The following is a 17297-nucleotide window of genomic DNA, read 5'->3' on the forward strand; positions in this document are numbered from 1 at the left end:
GCCCCAGGGCACTGAAATTAAGCAGATTAAAATGTTTTCAATAATAATTTTTCAAGAGTGCATAATTTTAAGCACTGTCGCCATTCAGCACATGCCCTTCCCTTACAGATCCATCTGCTTAGAAAGATGACACAGGTGAGGTTTCCATAAACAGAGAAAGAGGGATAGTAACCATTGGGCCCTTCTGGAGCAGAAGGCCACTTGGTATGTTGGAATTTGGGGAACATTTTGATGGCTCAGTGACACAGGTGGATAATACAATTAAAAAGTAGTCTGGGGAAATCCTATGAGAAGCTTTGGTTCAAAGCTGTTGGAAAATTCTAGCCTAATAAAAGGTAAGGTGAAAGTTAAATCAAGCCAGGACAGTCTAACATTTGCCAGGTCCTGCTGTCTTGGGAGAGACGATAGGGCTGGCCATTCAGTACTCCAATCTCCTGCAAACCACACCTACTACACTCTGGACCCCAAGGGCAAGGGTAGCTGGCCACTGTGAACCTGAGGCCTACCAGGTCTGAGGGGGTGCCCATGCTACCTTCCACAAGGGTGGCAGAGCTCTGCCCTCTCAGTCTGGCTAGCTTGTGCCTGTCCTTCCTCTTCAGAGTATGATGGAGGTGACCAAGGCAGCTCAGGAGCTCAGGGTGCCGTCACCTCACACAGTCACCTAAGCAGGCACTCTGCCTTGCCCCCCTCCCTGCCCCCCATCATCACCCATCCCTGCCAGGGAGAGAGGAGGAACCAGTCAGTTTCTGTAGACTCCTAGGGTGATATGAGGGCTTGGGAGAGACCCACATGTTCTGGAACCAGGTCCACAAGTGCAGGTCTGGTCATTGTGAGTTTCTTGGGAAGAGGCCAACCCTCACAGTAAGGCCTGAGGGAAAACTGTTGGGTCAGAGACCCAGGAGAGAGTCATGGGGACTTGGGAATTGCTGGAGTGCTGGGATGACTAAGCAGGGAGTGAGATCACAAAGTCCAGCTCCATATTTGGCAGAAGAGGAAACTGTAGCCCAGAGAGGGGAACATGATGAGCACAAGTACAAGGAGGACTATCAGGGAGGCTCCCCTGAGAGGACAGCCAGGCCTCTTGGGAGAGGGGAGGCTTTGAAGGGTCTGGCCATAATCAAGAAGAAAGATGATGACTTCAGTGACACAAAGTTCAAGAGCATCTTCACTGAACAACTGAAAAAACAGTGGCTCTGGGACCCTCCCCCAGAGTACTCTGCCCTGATGTCCTGTGCTCCTCCAGCCTCCACTTCTCCTGAGGACAGACAGAGGGGAGGAAGAAGTGGCCTCCGGGAGGGACTGCCCTGGAAACATCACTCACAGGAGCCACGGGGAGCCCAAGGAAACCAGCAGAATGTAGCCAGTGAGGAAGACCAGGTTCAGGAAGCCTGGCCCGGCCCTACTGACGAACCTCACATCACTGATCTGTTTCTTGATCCAGTCGGTGAAGTGGGAGGTGCTGGTGTAGATGCCCGGGAAGCGGTGCCGGCTGCAGCTAAAGCTCCAGTTCAGCACCCCCACCTGAATCCAGGTGTGGTTCACTTGGCAGACAAGGGAACTGCCAGAGTTACCCTGTGGAGGGGAGGAAGGGAGGCATAAAGGAGGCAGCAGGAAGGCCTCCCTGCAAGTCCTGGACAAATAAACTTGCACCTTCCGGGGCCATATCCTTAGCACGAGCTGTGTTAGGCCCGTGCTGTCCCTGATATCAACGCATGGCTATGAACTTGCTCTGTGACATGGAAGCACTGCACTGGGGCCCAAGTTCAGGATCACAATGGGCTCTCTCTGCATTCCCCTGCTAACTCTCTGACCATAACTGCCGGTCCCCTCCTCTGCCTTCTCTTTAAATCGTGGTGGGCCTCCAAGGTGTTGCCCTTGACTTTCTTCTTTCCTACAATCCTGCTTACAGAATGAGCCATTTGAAATGCAAACCTGCCCCCTCTCTCTTTGTGCAAAGCAGGTGCATGTATAAGAATAATGTTTACAACAGCATACATCAAAAAGTAGTAGCTGTTATTTCTGCTGATGGTGGGTTTATGATTTTCTTAAAACTTTCTTACATTCTTCTGTATTGTTGAAAAGTTTTATAAATCTGAAAAACAGCTCATGCTCTCCCTCCCTCCCTCCCTCCCTCCCCCACATATATGTATATTTTTTCTTGTAGTGTAAACCAAGATTTATAAGACATAATCTAATGAAGAGTGCATAAAACATGTAAGGAAAAAATAATAAAACTATACTTAAGAACACAAAAGAAGACCCACATTAATGTACAGATATACCGTTGTTCTTAGATGAGGCAACTTAAAACAATGTAAAAAAGTCAGTTCTCAACATTTGGCTTCCTACAGTATGGAAGACTAGATCCCCTTTCCCACCTTGCTGAAGATAACTAAACCTGTGAGATTTTAAATGCATGGGTGAGCTAGCAAGAAAATAAAGACTCCTCAGAGTGCAAAACCCAAGGGAGGGCTAAAACACAGAGCCATCAGCAAAGCCCAGAAGATGACTTTTGCCCCAAAGCCATAGGCCAAACCCAGTGAAACTGAGCTTTGGTTTTCACAGCCTCATTCATGGGTGCAGAAGACGAAAGGCAAAACCCAGGGCCTGCCCAAGGAGGGGAGCCCAAGAGGAAACCTCCTGCAAAAAACTATACCTCCCAGAAAGGACCACACCTTCCGAGTGACGATAAACTAGGAACACCTGCCCTCATGTGAACTTGCAACTTTAATTCACACTGTCTGGGTGGTTAAAAAAACTTGAGCCAAGAATGTCATTTAAAGAGGTCCTGGGTTGGTTTTATGTCCAGGTACCTGGCAGAAGCAAATATAGATTCTGACTGAAGGAACCCACTTTCAAGCCATGCTTCAGCGAACTCCCACAAAAAAAACACTCTAAAGAACATGTCCTCTTAGAACATCACCCTGCACACAGGGAAGCTGAGGCACCAAGAGCAAATGCCAGCCAGCAGAGAAAAACCAAAGCAGCATCAGAGCCTTCCTGGTTTGAGATTCAGTAATTATCACGTGGAAGCCTCCAAGTTTCTGGTAATGCACTATTTTATAGGCTTGGTGCTGAGGGTATTGGTGTTGGTTGTGTTATTCTTTATTCTCCATACACATTTTATAAATATTCTTTTATCTGTATTCAACAGAGAGTGAAAGAGTCAAAAATTATAACAATGTCAGTTCCCCTGACATTAGAGGTTTCAGTTGACCTCTAAAGTTCAAGCGATTCCAAATAAAATGTCAGCAGGATTTTTTCAGGACCTTGACAATCTGATTCTAGAATTGATATTGAAGGATAATAGTCCATGAATTCTATGACAGGTTTGAGAAAAAAAGAGCAAATTGGAGAGGCTGGGGACTGGAGAAACATCTAAACAGAGTTAGATCTATTTCAGAGCTATAATTATAGAAACCACGGTACTAGCACAGAAACTGAAAAATAGACCAATGGGGCAATGGAGAGCCAGCCAGATGCCTGCAGGTGGAGGAAACTTGGCACATGCTCCAGAAAGTGTCATGACTGAGAAAGGAGGTCTCTGCTGTAGATGGTGGAGAAACTGATGGAGAAAAATGAAGTTGGACCCTGCCATAACAAAACTCCAGAGGAAATAAAATTCTAAATGTGAAAAGTGAGAAAGATAAAGCTAATTAAAAATGTAAGGCCATGACTTTATGACTTGGGATGAGGCACATGTTTTAAAATAAGATAAAACCCCACAAACCTGAAGAGGGCAAATGTGTTAGGCTTAATTACATCAAAGTTAAGACCATCTGTTCAATGAAAGACACCAAATCTCATTGAAGATAGATGATGAATTACGATAGGGCATTTTCTCTGTCTAAAACCAACTAGAGGTCAATTTTAGCCTATCTAAGGAAACCCTGAAAATTAACAAGCAGAGAAAGTGAGTTGAGGGAGACTTGAAGGTTTCCATGTCTAGGCTGACCCAGTTGTCAGCTCCCAGTGTCCAGACCCCCATGCTCCAGAGGAGGGAGATGGAGTAGGGCTTGGCGAAGTTTAAATCAAATTGACTTTTATGTATTCACTTATTTTTTGGTTGCATTGGGTCTTCATTGCTGCACGTAGGCTTTCTTTAGTTGCCGTGAGCAGGGGCCACGCTTCGTTGTGGTGCCTGGGCGTCTTATTGAGGTGGCTTCTCTTGTTGCAGAGCACCGGCTCTAGGCGCGTGGGCTTCAGTAGTTGTGGCACGCGGGCTCAGTAGTTTTGGCTCGCATGCTCTAGAGTGCAGGCTCAGTAGTTGTGGCACACAGACTTAGTTGCTCCGCGGCATGTGGGATCTGCCTGGAGCAGGGCTCGAACCCGTGTCCCCTGCATTGGCAGGCGGATTCTTAACCACTGTGCCACCAGGGAAGTTCCAATCAAATTGATTTTTAAATTGAGACTTATAATACGACAAGGTATTTAATAACTGAAAGTAACTGAAAATTATGAGCTCTGCCCAAAATGATGTTTGGAGAAGGGAAGAAGATTTGACACAGGGCATATGGGGGCAATGACTGGAAAGAATAAAACTATTTAATGTGGATTCTCGAACAAATTGAGATTCCTCAACAAACAAATACAGGAGAGGACTGCAGCACAACATCATTTATGCAAAGTAAAATATACACCTAGCAACACTACGCATTTTTCAAAGATACAGACTTCTTTAAAGACATGTATTAAACAGATTTCAGTAGGGGCCTTTTGTGGAGAGAGAAAATGGAAGATGAAGGGGAAACTCAAGCCAGTGATAATCAAGCTAGTGATAGAGATATGGTTGACTGGACTCTGGCAATCCAGAGAAAAAGAGAACTCAGAGGGAGAGAGAGAGAAAATAGAAGAGAGAGAGAAAGATCTTGTAAGTGGACATTCTCTTACCACAATGAAATTAAGCCAGACTCCAGTAACAAAATGTGAACCGCCCCCATCAAAGAAAAAAAAATTAACTTTCAAAAATGTTAAAGTAAAAACAGAACTAAAATCTACAGTTAGAGTGTAGAAAGATAAGAAGGCCATACATTGCAAAGCCCATGGGATGTGGGCCTGAATTTCACACAGAAGAGTCTTAGTCTAAATACTTTAATACCAAACAAGAGGGAATGAAAATAAATTATTTATTGTCATCATCAATTATTTATCACTGCACATTCAGCTGAAGACACTTGAAAAGGAATTAATAAAGACAAAAAGCAGGTGTCATGCATTAGAAAGCAAAAAAATCATAGACTTGAGGAATAAAATCAATAAATTGTACTTAAAAAACAACAACAAAATAAATATCTTGTAAGTCCTACCAAGAAAAACTCAAAGAGAAGGAAAATTCAAATACTTTGTGGTATAAGTAGAAAAGAGACTAGAATCAGACCCAGGGAAAATACACTTTCTAGTATCTGAAGACTATTTATAACTTTCTCTTTATGGATCTAAAATCTGGATGAAATGAATAATTTCTAAGAAAATCCAATAATCACGGACAAAACAACTTAAAGTATTGCTCAAGAACTACCCCTTCAAAGGAAAACAGGCCTATGTGGTTTCGCAAGCAACTTCTATCCGGCATTCAAGGAGCAGATAATTTATGTTATTTCAAATGTTCCAGAACATAGACTGTGCTTTCAAGTGAAGCATATTTGTGATTCTATAACTTGACAAAGGGGGTGCCTTCTTCAACACACCTTCGGTGGAGCCCAGCCTCACTGGAGGAAGACAAAACAAAACGCAAAGGCTGCGTGGATGGTGTCTCATAGGACTGCTGTTCCAGGGCCAGTACCTTTCCTGGGCCATGCACCAACACTATCCTGTGCCTGGCCCAGAGCCCAGCACGGGGTGTCTTGTTGGATGAACAAATAAATTAAATGTATTCTAAAAAACGATATTATAAATCTGAATCCAACAGATGAATGAAACCAAAGCACACCATGACCAGGGAGGGCTAATCCTGGCAGGCAGGGTAAATGGACATGAAGAATCTGTTCATGGAACTGACTCAGCACTCTAGATATGGAGTCCAGTCAACCATATCTCTAACTCACTCTAGCTGAGTTAGAGTGTAGAGTCATCGTGATAGCTGCACAAACCACATTTTACGAAGCATAGCATTCATTCCTGAAATAAAATGCCACAGTGAAACAAAGGAATGGCTCTCTCCTCGACAGATGATATGCCACGTTAGCAACATGCTTCATGATGAAGTGTGGGAAGAACTTCCAGGAAGGTAAGCAACAGGAAAAAGTAGAGCTACAATTCCAGGTTGCTTTTGGGGAGCAGTACCCAAAATAATGAAAAAAGTAAAAATCATGAAAACGAAAGAGGCAAAATCATCACTAATTGTAGCTCATATGGGCATAAACCTGGAAAGCCCAAGAGAGTGAATTAAAAACTCTTGGATATAATAGAAGGGTTCAGTGAGCTGAACTCCCAGATGTTTTCAACAAGATGAGTCTGGGGGATGGAAATGAGGCAAGTGAAAAGGAAGGCTCTTGTCCTGCTAAGGAGGAAGCAGTAGACATTGATTAACTCTAGGTGTTAAGTCAAGTTTAAATACATGTGTGGAAAATATCTGTAGTACAATGACGTTGAGATATGACAACTTTTAAACCACTACAGGGGAAAAGTGGAGTGGAAAAAGAAAATCAAACCAATACATAAAGTAGGGGGATAAAAAGAAACATTCTTCTTGGTAAATGAATTAAAGGAAAGCCTCCCAAATGTGTTGAAAAATATAGCACTGAGCATTACACTGTTTATTAAAAGACATACCTAAAACAAGATAACACAGTGTCTCCTGGAAGACAGAGCAATTGTTCTGGAATATGATTCTTGACATTGCAATAAACAAGAGAAAGAAGTAAGAGGCATACATATTGAAAAGTAAGAGACAAATTTACCATTGTTTGCAGATGGTATGTCTCAAAATTAAAGAGAATCCATTATATCCACTATATCTAGGAATTTTGCTTATTACAAAGTAAATACACAAAAAATCAATATATAATACAAATGGAAAATACACTGAAAAAAACATTTTATATTACAATAGAGATGTAATATAAAATATCTAGGAATAAAGTTAAGAAGCAGCATGCAGTAATTATATGGAGAAAGCTATATAAACTCCAGCTCTAGGGACACAAATAAAATAGAGCAAAATAGAGTCTATTTTCCCAAAATCACCACATGATTTTCCTTTTAGTATTATACTGAGATTGTTCAAAAGAAAATGGGAAAAAAAACCAAACACTTGGAGACTAAACAACATGCTACTAAAAAACCAATGGGTCGGGCTTTCCTGGTGGCAGAGTGGTTAAGAATCTGCCTGCCAACGTAGGGGACACGGGTTCCAGCCCTGGCTGGGGAAGATCCCACATGCTGTGGAGCAACTAAGCCCATGCACCACAACTACTGAAGCCCGCATGTCTAGAGCCCATGCTCCGCAACAAGAGAAGCCACTGCAATGAGAACCCCACGCACTGCAGTGACAAGTAGCCCCCGCTTGCCACAGCTAGAGAAAGTCCACGCACAGCAACAAAGACCCAATGCAGTAAAAAATAAATTAATTAATTAAAAAAAAAAAACACCAATGGGTCAACAATGAAATCAAAGAAAAAATCAGAAAATACCTCGAGACAAAGATTGTTCAATTAGAATGAACATGGGAGAAGAGCAAGGTAAATTCTTTAAAAGAAGAATAATGGATATGGGAACATATGTGTATGTATAACTGATTCACTTTGTTATAAAGCAGAAACTAACACACCATTGTAAAGCAATTATACCCCAATAAAGATGTTAAAAAAAAAAGAAAGAAGAAGAATGAAGGAGGACTTGCCTTACCACATACAGAAAGGAATTATAAAGCTACAATAATTTAAAAAGAGTGGTGGCACATGAATGAGACTGCAAAGGGCAGAAATACACAAAAATAAGATGGGAATGTATGATATAATAAAGAGGGCATTTCTAATTCACTGCCGAAAAAAAGTATTCAATAAAAATTATTGACATAACTGGCTACATTTGGAGAAAAATAAAACTGGTTTCCTCTCTCACCCTTCTAGATGAATCAAAATTAAAATATTTAAAGAAAAAATTAAGAACATGTATGAGTAAAGAATTTTATAATCTTAGGGTAGGAAAGATATTTCTAAGCACAGCACAAAAACTACAATCATTAAGGGAAATAACAATAAATATGAACATATGAAAATTTTAATAATTAACTCTATGGGAAGAAATCCACACGTAAAAAAGGTAAATCATGGACAAGTAGTGTAAAATATTGTAAAGCATTTCACAAAGGGTTAAAACTTCCGGTTCCTAAAGTTTTTTTTTTTAACTTTTTATTTTGAAATAATTTAAGACTTACAGAAAATATACAAGCATAATATTTTTACCCAGACTCACTAATTTAATGTTTAACCATATTTGTTTTATCTTCTCTCTCTCTCCATAAGTATGTGTGTATGTATACACCTATACTTATGAACCACTTAAAATTAAGTTGAAAAAGACATGATGTTTCTTTACCAATTACCACAGCATATAATATCTACAGTTTTTACAAATCAATAAAAAGAAAAGTAGTTTAACAGAAAAACATGGACAAAGGACAGGGAAAAGTGTAAATGGTACATTGAACACAAAAGGCATCTTCATTGGAATCCCCTTTGTCCCTTTAAAATGTATTTAAGGGGTGAGTTCTTTCTCTGATCCTGGGTAAAAACTGGGCAGAGTCAGAACGTTTTGCTCACTGTGATTAATGTAATCATAATCAGTATGATTACGCTGTCACATAAACATCTCAGTCCGGAAATCAGAATATCCATAGTCACGCAATAGTCACAAAGCTAGACTTGATTTAAAGTCAAACTTCTCAATAGATAACTAATTAGGACCTACTGTATAGCACAGGGAACTCTACTCAATATTCTGTAATGGCCTATATGGGAAAAGAATCTAAAAAAGAGTGGAGATATAGATACAGATATATCTGTATCTATATCTATATCTATATAGATAGATATATCTATCTATATCTATATAGACATAGATAACTGATTCACTTTGCTGTACACCTGAAACCAACACAACATTATAAATCAACCATCTTCCAATTCAGCCCCATTTACTTCATCACTCCCCTCCTTTGGGGCAAAAGCCCCAGTGCAGCAAGAAGGAAAAACACACACTTAAAGGGAACAGAGCTGGCTCAAGCCCGACCTCAGAGTTTCTGCTCTAGCAATGTGGGAGCAGACTCCACCCCTGACAGGACAGCCACAGCCAGGGAGCAGAGAGGAAGTCCCACCGCACACCCTGTTCAGGCTCTAGCTCCTCCATCACCAGCCACACCCTCTATCAAAGTGATAGTGGCCAGCACACCATGAGGAAAGACGTGGCTGGCATCTGCATCAAATTCGGCCCTCACACCAAAGACACTGGGCACACACAGTCTATGTAGGGACACTCCCACGTAAAAACACCACTTCAAGACCACAATAGATAACTGTTTCACCTAAATTCACAGAAACACAGAAAGTTAAGTAAAATGAAAAGAAAGAGGAACTACTCCCAGCTGAAAGAGCAAAAGAAAACCCTTGAAAAACCAAATAATGAAACAGATAATCAGTCTACCAGACGCTGACTTCAAAAAGTTGCTAATATCCATGTGCCATAACTACCGAAGCCCACACGCCTAGAGCCTGTGCTCAGCAACAAAAGAAGCCACTGCAATAAGAATCCTGTGCACGGCAACGGAGAGTAGCCCCTGCTCACCGCAACTAGAGAAAGCCCACGTGCAGCAACGAATACCCAATGCAGCCAAAAATAAATAAATAAAACAAATAAATTTATTTTTTAAAAAAAGAGGGGCTTCCCTGGTAGTGCAGTGGTTGAGAGTCCGCCTGCCGATGCAGGGGACGTGGGTTCGTGCCCCGGTCCGGGAAGATCCCACATGCCATGGAGTGGCTGGGCCCGTGAGCCATGGCCGCTGAGCCTGTGCATCCAGAACCTGTGCTCCACAACGGGAGAGGCCACAACAGTGAGAGGCCCACGTACTGCAAATAATAATAAATAAAAAATAAATTAAAAAATTTAAAAAAAAGAAAAGGGGGAAATTTCCAAAAAAAAGTTGCTAATAAAAATGCTAAGTGGGGGCTTCCCTGGTGGCGCAGTGGTTGAGAGTCTGCCTGCCAATGCAGGGACACAGGTTCGAGCCCTGGTCTGGGAAGATCCCACATGCCGCGGAGCAACTGGGCCCGTGAGCCACAATTACTGAGCCTGCGCGTCTGGAGCCTGTGCTCCGCAATAAGAGAGGCCGCGATAGTGAGAGGCCCGCGCACCTCGATGATGAGTGGCCCCCGCTTGCTGCAACTAGAGAAAGCCCTTGCACAGAAACGAAGACCCAACACAGCCAAAAATAAATAAATAAAAAATAAAAAAATAAAGGAATTCCTTTAAAAAAAAAAATTAAAAAAAAAAAAAAGAACAGTTTGGAATGAAGATAATTTAAAAAAAAAAAAAAAAATGCTAAGTGGGGCTTCCCTGGTGGCGCAGTGGTTGAGAGTCTGCCTGCCAATACAGGGGACATGGGTTCATGCCCCGGTCTGGGAAGATCCCACATGCCACAGAGTGGCTAGGCCCATAAGCCATGGCCGCTGAGCCTGCGTGTCTGGAGCCTGTGTTCCGCAATGGGAGAGGCTACAACAGTGAGAGGCCCACGTACCGCAAAAAAAAAAAAAAGTGCTAAGTGAATTAAGAAAGAGTATCAATATAAACACAGATGCTTTTTAACAAGGAACTAGAAACTATAAAGACCTAATCAAAAGTAGATAATTCAATTTCTGAGATAAAAAGCACTCTAGAAGCAATGAATAGCCAACTAAATAACAAAGAAGAACACATAAGAGATCTGGAAGATAGAATGATGGAAATAACCCAATCAGAACAGCAGACAGACAGACAAATGGAAAAAAAAAAAAAAAGAAAGCAAAATATGAGATCTATGGGATAATATAAAATGTGCCAACATATGCATAGTAAGGGTTCTGGAAGGAGAAGGGAGAGAGAAGGGGATTGAAAATGTATTTGAAGAAATTATGACTGAAAACTTCCTAAGCCTAAAGGAGGAAACAGATATCAAGGTACAGAAAGAACAGAGGATCCCAAACAAGATGAATCCAAACAGGCCCACACCAAGACATATCATAAGTTAAAATGTCAAAAGTTAAAGATAGACTCCTAAAAGCAGCAAGAGAAAAACAGAGTCATGTACAAGGGAACCCCCATAAAGCTATCAACTGATTTCTCCGCAAAAACTTTGCAGACGAGAAGGGAGTGACATGATATACTCAAACTCATGAAAAGGAAAAACCTGAAACCTAGGATAGTCTACCCAACAAGATTATAATTTAGAACAGAAAGAGAGAGAAATAATTTCTCAGACAAGCAAAACTAAAAGAATTCTGCAATACCAAACCTACCCTAAAAGAAATGTTGAAGGATATTCTCTAAATGGAAAAGAAGAAAGAATCTGTCCGAAAGGGAAAATCCCAATAGGAAAAACAAATATATAGTAAGGATTGAAGATAACTTAAGTAAGCCAGTACATAGAATAAAAAAACAAAAAATATTGTAAAAGCAACTATAACTACAATAAACAGTAAAGGGATAAGCATGAAGATATAAAACATGACATCAAAAACACAAAATCTGGAGGAGGGGAGTAAAAAATGTAGATCTTTTAGAATGTATTTGAACTTGAATGACTTCAGTTTAAAGCAAATAGATATAATTAGGGGTCAATATATATAAACCCCATGGTAACCACAAATCAAAAACCTACCTATTGTAGGTTTTGTATACACAAAAACCAAAAAGAAAGGACCTCAAGAATACTATGAAAGAAAATAATCAAACCACAATGGGAAAAACAAAAAAAAAAGAGGAAAGGAAAAAATAAGAACTACAAAAACACTGGAAAGCAAGGAATAAAATGGCAATAAGTACATACCTGTCAATAATTACTTTAAATGTCAATGGACTAAATCCTCTGATCAAAAGACATAGGGTGACTGATTGGATACAAACAAAACAAAACAAGACCCTTCATTATGCTGCCTACAAGGGACTCACTTCAGGGCAAAAGACACACACAGACTGAAAGTGAGGGGATAGAAAAAGATATCTCATGCAAATGTAAATGACAAGAAGGTGGGGGTAGCAATACTCATATTAGACAAACTAGACATTAAAACAAAGACCATAATGAAAGACAAAGAAGCATATTATATAATGATAAAGGGATCAATACAAGAAGAGGATATTACACTTGTTAATATATACACTCAATACAGGAGCAACTAAATATATAAAGCAAATACTAACAGACATAAAAGGAGAAATTAACAATAATACAATAACAGTAGGAGACTTTAACACCCTGCTGACCTCAATGGACAGATCATCCAGAAAGAAAAACAGTAAGGCAACAGAGTTCATAAGTGACACCAAACACCAGTTGGACTTAATTGATATCTGTAGGACACTACATCCAAAAAAGAAAAAAAAAAAGTAGAATACACACTCTTTTCAAGTGGGCATGAAATATTCTCCAGGTTAGATCACACACTAGGTCACAAAACCAGCCTCAACAAATTTAACAGGATAGAAATTACATCAAGCATGTTTCTGACCACAATGATGTAAAACTAGGAATTAACTACAGAAAGAAAAATAGGAAAAGAACAAACACGTGGAGACTAAACAACATGCTACTAAAAAACCAATGGGTCAATGATGAAATCAACGAGGAAATCAGAAAATACCTCAAGACAAATGAAAATGAAAACACAACTTTCCAAAATCTTCAGGATGTAGCAAAAGAGTTCTAAGAGGGAAGTTTATAGTGATACAGGCCTTCCTCAAGAAAAAAAGAAAAATCTCAAATAAACAACCTAACCTACCACCTAAAAGAATTAGAAAAAAAAAAAAACAAAGAAAGCCCAAAGTCGGCAGAAGGAAGGAAATCATAAAGACCAGAAAGGAAATAAGTAAAATAGAGAGTTAAAAGATATATATATATAAAAGAATGATGAAACCAAGAGCTGGTTTTTTGAAAAGATAAATGAAATTGATAAACCTTTATCCAGGCTCACGAAGAAGAAAAGAGGACCCAAATAAACAAAATAAGAAAGAAAGAGGAGAAATAACAACCAATATCACAGAGATACAAAAAATCATAAGAGAATACCATGAACAGTTATATGCTAACAAATTGGACAATACCAAGGAAATGGACAAATTTCTAGAAACATATAGCCTGCCAAGACTGAGTCAAGAAGAAACAGACAATTTGAACAGACTGATCACTACAAGTGAAATAGAATCTGTAAAACAAATAAACAAACAAACAAACAAAAAAACTCCCTGCAAACACAAGTCCAGGTCTGGACAGCTTCACTGGGGAATTCTACCAAGCATAGGAAGAACAGGTTACACCTATCCTCAAACTATTCCAAAAAATTGAAGAGGAGAGGACACTCCCAAATTCATTCTATGAGGCCACCATTACCCTGATACCAAAGCCAGAAAAAGACACTACCAAAAAAGAAAATTACAGGCCAATATCTTTGATGAATATAGATGCAAACATCCTCAATAAAATATTAGCAAACTGAATCCAACAATAAATAAAAAGGATCATACACCATGATCAACTTGGATTTATTCCAGGGTCCCATGGATGGTTTAACATACACAAATCAATCAATATGATACACCACATTAACAAAAGGAAAGACAAAAACCACATGATCATCTCAGTGGACACAGAAAAAGCCTTTGATAAAATTCAACATCCAATCATGATAAAAACCCTCATCAAAGTGGGTATCTCAACAACATATGGGAACATACCTCAACATAATAAAGTCCATTTATAACAAACCCAGGGCCAACATAATATTCAACAGTGAAAAGCTGAAAGCCTTCCTCCTAAATTCAGAAACAAGACAAGGATACCCACTCTTGTCACTGCTATTTAACATAGTATTGGGAGTCCTAGCCACAGCAATCAGACAAGGAAAATAAATAAAAGGTATCCAAATTGAAAGGGGAGAGGTAAAACTGTCACCTTTGCAGATGACATGATACTCTATATAGAGAACCCTAAAGTTTCCACCCAAAACTATTAGAACTAATAAATGAATTCAGTAACTTTGCAGGATACAAGTTGAATATACAGAAATTTGTTGCATTTTTATACTCTAATAATGAAATACCTGAAAGAGAAAGTTTTTAAAAATCCTGTTTAAAATAGTGTCAAAAACAAACAAACAAACAAAAAAACTAGGGTTAATCTTAACCAAGGAGGTGAAAGACCTATACACTAAGAACTATAAAACATTAATGAAGGAAACTGAAGAAGACTGAAAGAAATGCAAAGATATCCTGTGTTATTAGATTTCAAAATTAATATTATTAAGATGGCCATACTATTCAAAGCAATCTACAGATTTAATGCACTCCCTATAAAAATACCCAGGAGGGCTTCTCTGGTGGTGCAGTGGTTGAGAGTCCACCTGCCGATGCAGGAGACACGGGTTTGTGCCTCGGTCTGGGAAGACCCCACATGCCACGGAGCGGCTAGGCCCGTAAGCCATGGACACTGGGCCTGTGCGTCTGGAGCCTGTGCTCCACAACGGGAGAGGCCACAACAGTGAGAGGCCTGCATACCGCAAAAAACAAACTAACAAACAAAAAAATAACCCAGGAAATTTTTCACAGAACTAGGATAAATAATCCTAAAACTTATATGGAACCACAAAAGATATCAAATTGCCAAAGCAATCCTGAGAAAAAAGAACAAAACTGGAGATATAACTCTCCCAGACTTCAGACTATACTACAAAGCTACAGTAATCAAAACAGCATGGTATTGGCACAAAAATGGACACAGAGATCAATGGAACAGAAATAGAGCCCAGAGAGAAACCCACAAACCTACAGTCAATCTATGACAAAGGAGGCAAGAATATACAATGGAGAAAACACATTCTCTTCAACAAGTGGTACTGAGAAAACTTGACAGCCACATGTAAAACAATGACGTTACAACATTCCCTCACATCATATATAAGAATAAATTCAAAATGATTTAAAGACCTAAATGTAAGACATGAAACCATAAAACTCCTAGAAGAGAACATAGGTGAAACACTCTTTGACATAAATCAGAGCAATTTTATTCTTGGATCAGTCTCCTAAGGCAAAAGAAATAAAAGCAAAAATAAACAAATGGAACCTTATTAAACTTAAAAACTTTTACACAGCAAAGGAAACCTTGACAAAACAAAAAGACAACCTATGGAATGGGAGAAAATATTTGCAAATAATGTGACTGACAAAGGGTTAATATCCAAAATATACAAAGAGCTCATACAACTCAATATCACAAAAACAAATAATCCAATCAAAATGGGCAGAAGACCTGACTAGGCATTTTTCCAAAGAAGACAGGCACACGAAGAGATGTTCAACATTGCTAATTATTAGAGAAACACAAATCAAAACGACAATGAGGTATCACCTCACACCTGTCAGCAAGGCTATCATCAAAAAATCTACGAATAGATGGCGGCGGGGTCGAGGTGAGGCGTTGGCAGTAGAAAGGGGTTCGGGTGCGGGGGGCGGGGGAACGCGGAGAGATGGCCCGCGCCGGCTGCAGGGCCGGATGAGAAGCGGTCGCGCTGCGGGTGTAGGAGAGAGTAGGGTGCCCGGGCGCCACGAGAGTATGACGAGGGTGTACAAGCTGGTGTGGCGGGTGCTGCACGCTCTGCTCTGCCTGCACCGCATGCTCACCTCCTGGCTCCGTGTTTGGTCCGGCACCTGGAACTGGATCTGGTGGCGCTGCCGTCGGGCCGCCTCCGCCGCTGTCCTAGCGCCGCTCGGCTTCACGCTCCCCAAGCTCCTGGCTGTCGGCAGGAAAGGTAGGAACCGCCGTCACCACCGGCATCCACGCGGGGGGCCGACCCCGGCCGCCGACCACCCGCGGCTACGCTGGCGCGCGGACGGCAGTTCCCTGGAGAAGCTGCCTGTGCACATGGGCCTGGTGATCACCGAGGAGGAGCAGGAGCCCAGCTTCTCGGACATCGCAAGCCTCGTGGTGTGGTGTATGGCCGTGGGCGTTTCTTACATTAGCTTCTACGACCACCAAGGTATTCTCAAAAGAAATAATTCCAGATTGATGGATGAAATTTTAAAACAACAGCAGGAACTCCTGGGCTTAGATTGTTCCAAATACTCACCAGAGTTTGCAAATAGTAATGACAAAGATGATCAAGTTTTAAATTGCCAATCGGCAGTGAAGGTGCTGTCCCCAGAAGATGGAATAGTAGATATTGAGAGCTGCTCAAGACTTCTGCCAGTTAGTAGCTCAGCAGCAAAAGAAATGCACAGATTTGGATGTAGATATGTTAGACAGTTTACTTAGTTCAAATGGTTTCCCTGATCCTGATTTAGTATTGAAGTTTGGTCCTGTGGACAGCACACTAGGCTTTCTTCCCTGGCACATCAGGTTGACTGAGATTGTCTCTTTGCCTTCCCACCTGAACATCAGTTATGAGGACTTTTTCTCTGCCCTTTGTCAATATGCAGCCTGTGAACAGCGTCAGGGAAAGTAGCGATCCCTGGTTGTGTAATTTGATTTCAGGCTTTTGGAGAAAAGGACTCAAGTGACTCTGATGTTTACAAAACACCTATGAAACCCTGTACACATCTAGTTCATAATCCTCATAATTTATCAACACAAAAAAGTGTCTTACTTGAGAGTAAGAGTACATCTATGAGTGTGTATGTGTGCGTGTGTGCATGTGCATGCGTGTGTGGAAATAAACTTATAAATGGGGGAAGTATTGGAGGAGGAAATATGTGGACTTGCACCTTTGAGCAAATAGCAGCGATGTTTTAGGAGCTGAAATTTCAGATTTACACGCTTCAGCCCCAACTACTTCCCTTTTTTGTGGGGAGAGAAAGGGGTGATTAAAGCTGTTTTGTTGTTGTTTGGGGGGGGAGGGGAATAACTTTTGTTCAGTCTTTCCAAGTGACCAAACTTTAATTTTTAAGTATACTGATGTATTAAACGGAAGCATTCTGAGTTTGAGGGATCTCCAGAGGAATGAAGTTCTGTGTTGTTCACATGTTAAAAGTTTGCTCACCTTTGGAGCAAAGGGAATACATATTTTCAGACATCCGTCCATTTTCATCTCTTCGTTATTGTCAAAGTGTGACTT

General features: G+C 40.6%; 1 pseudogene; it reads left to right on the top strand.

Moving 5' to 3' along the window:
- Nucleotides 1-15712: 15712 nt before the first annotated feature.
- LOC137232357 (dehydrodolichyl diphosphate synthase complex subunit NUS1 pseudogene) lies at nucleotides 15713-16942 on the top strand (annotated as a pseudogene).
- The last annotated feature ends 355 nt before the right edge of the window (nucleotides 16943-17297 follow it).

The sequence above is a fragment of the Pseudorca crassidens genome, chromosome 10, assembly GCF_039906515.1.
Source record: "Pseudorca crassidens isolate mPseCra1 chromosome 10, mPseCra1.hap1, whole genome shotgun sequence".
Classification (NCBI taxonomy): domain Eukaryota; kingdom Metazoa; phylum Chordata; class Mammalia; order Artiodactyla; family Delphinidae; genus Pseudorca; species Pseudorca crassidens.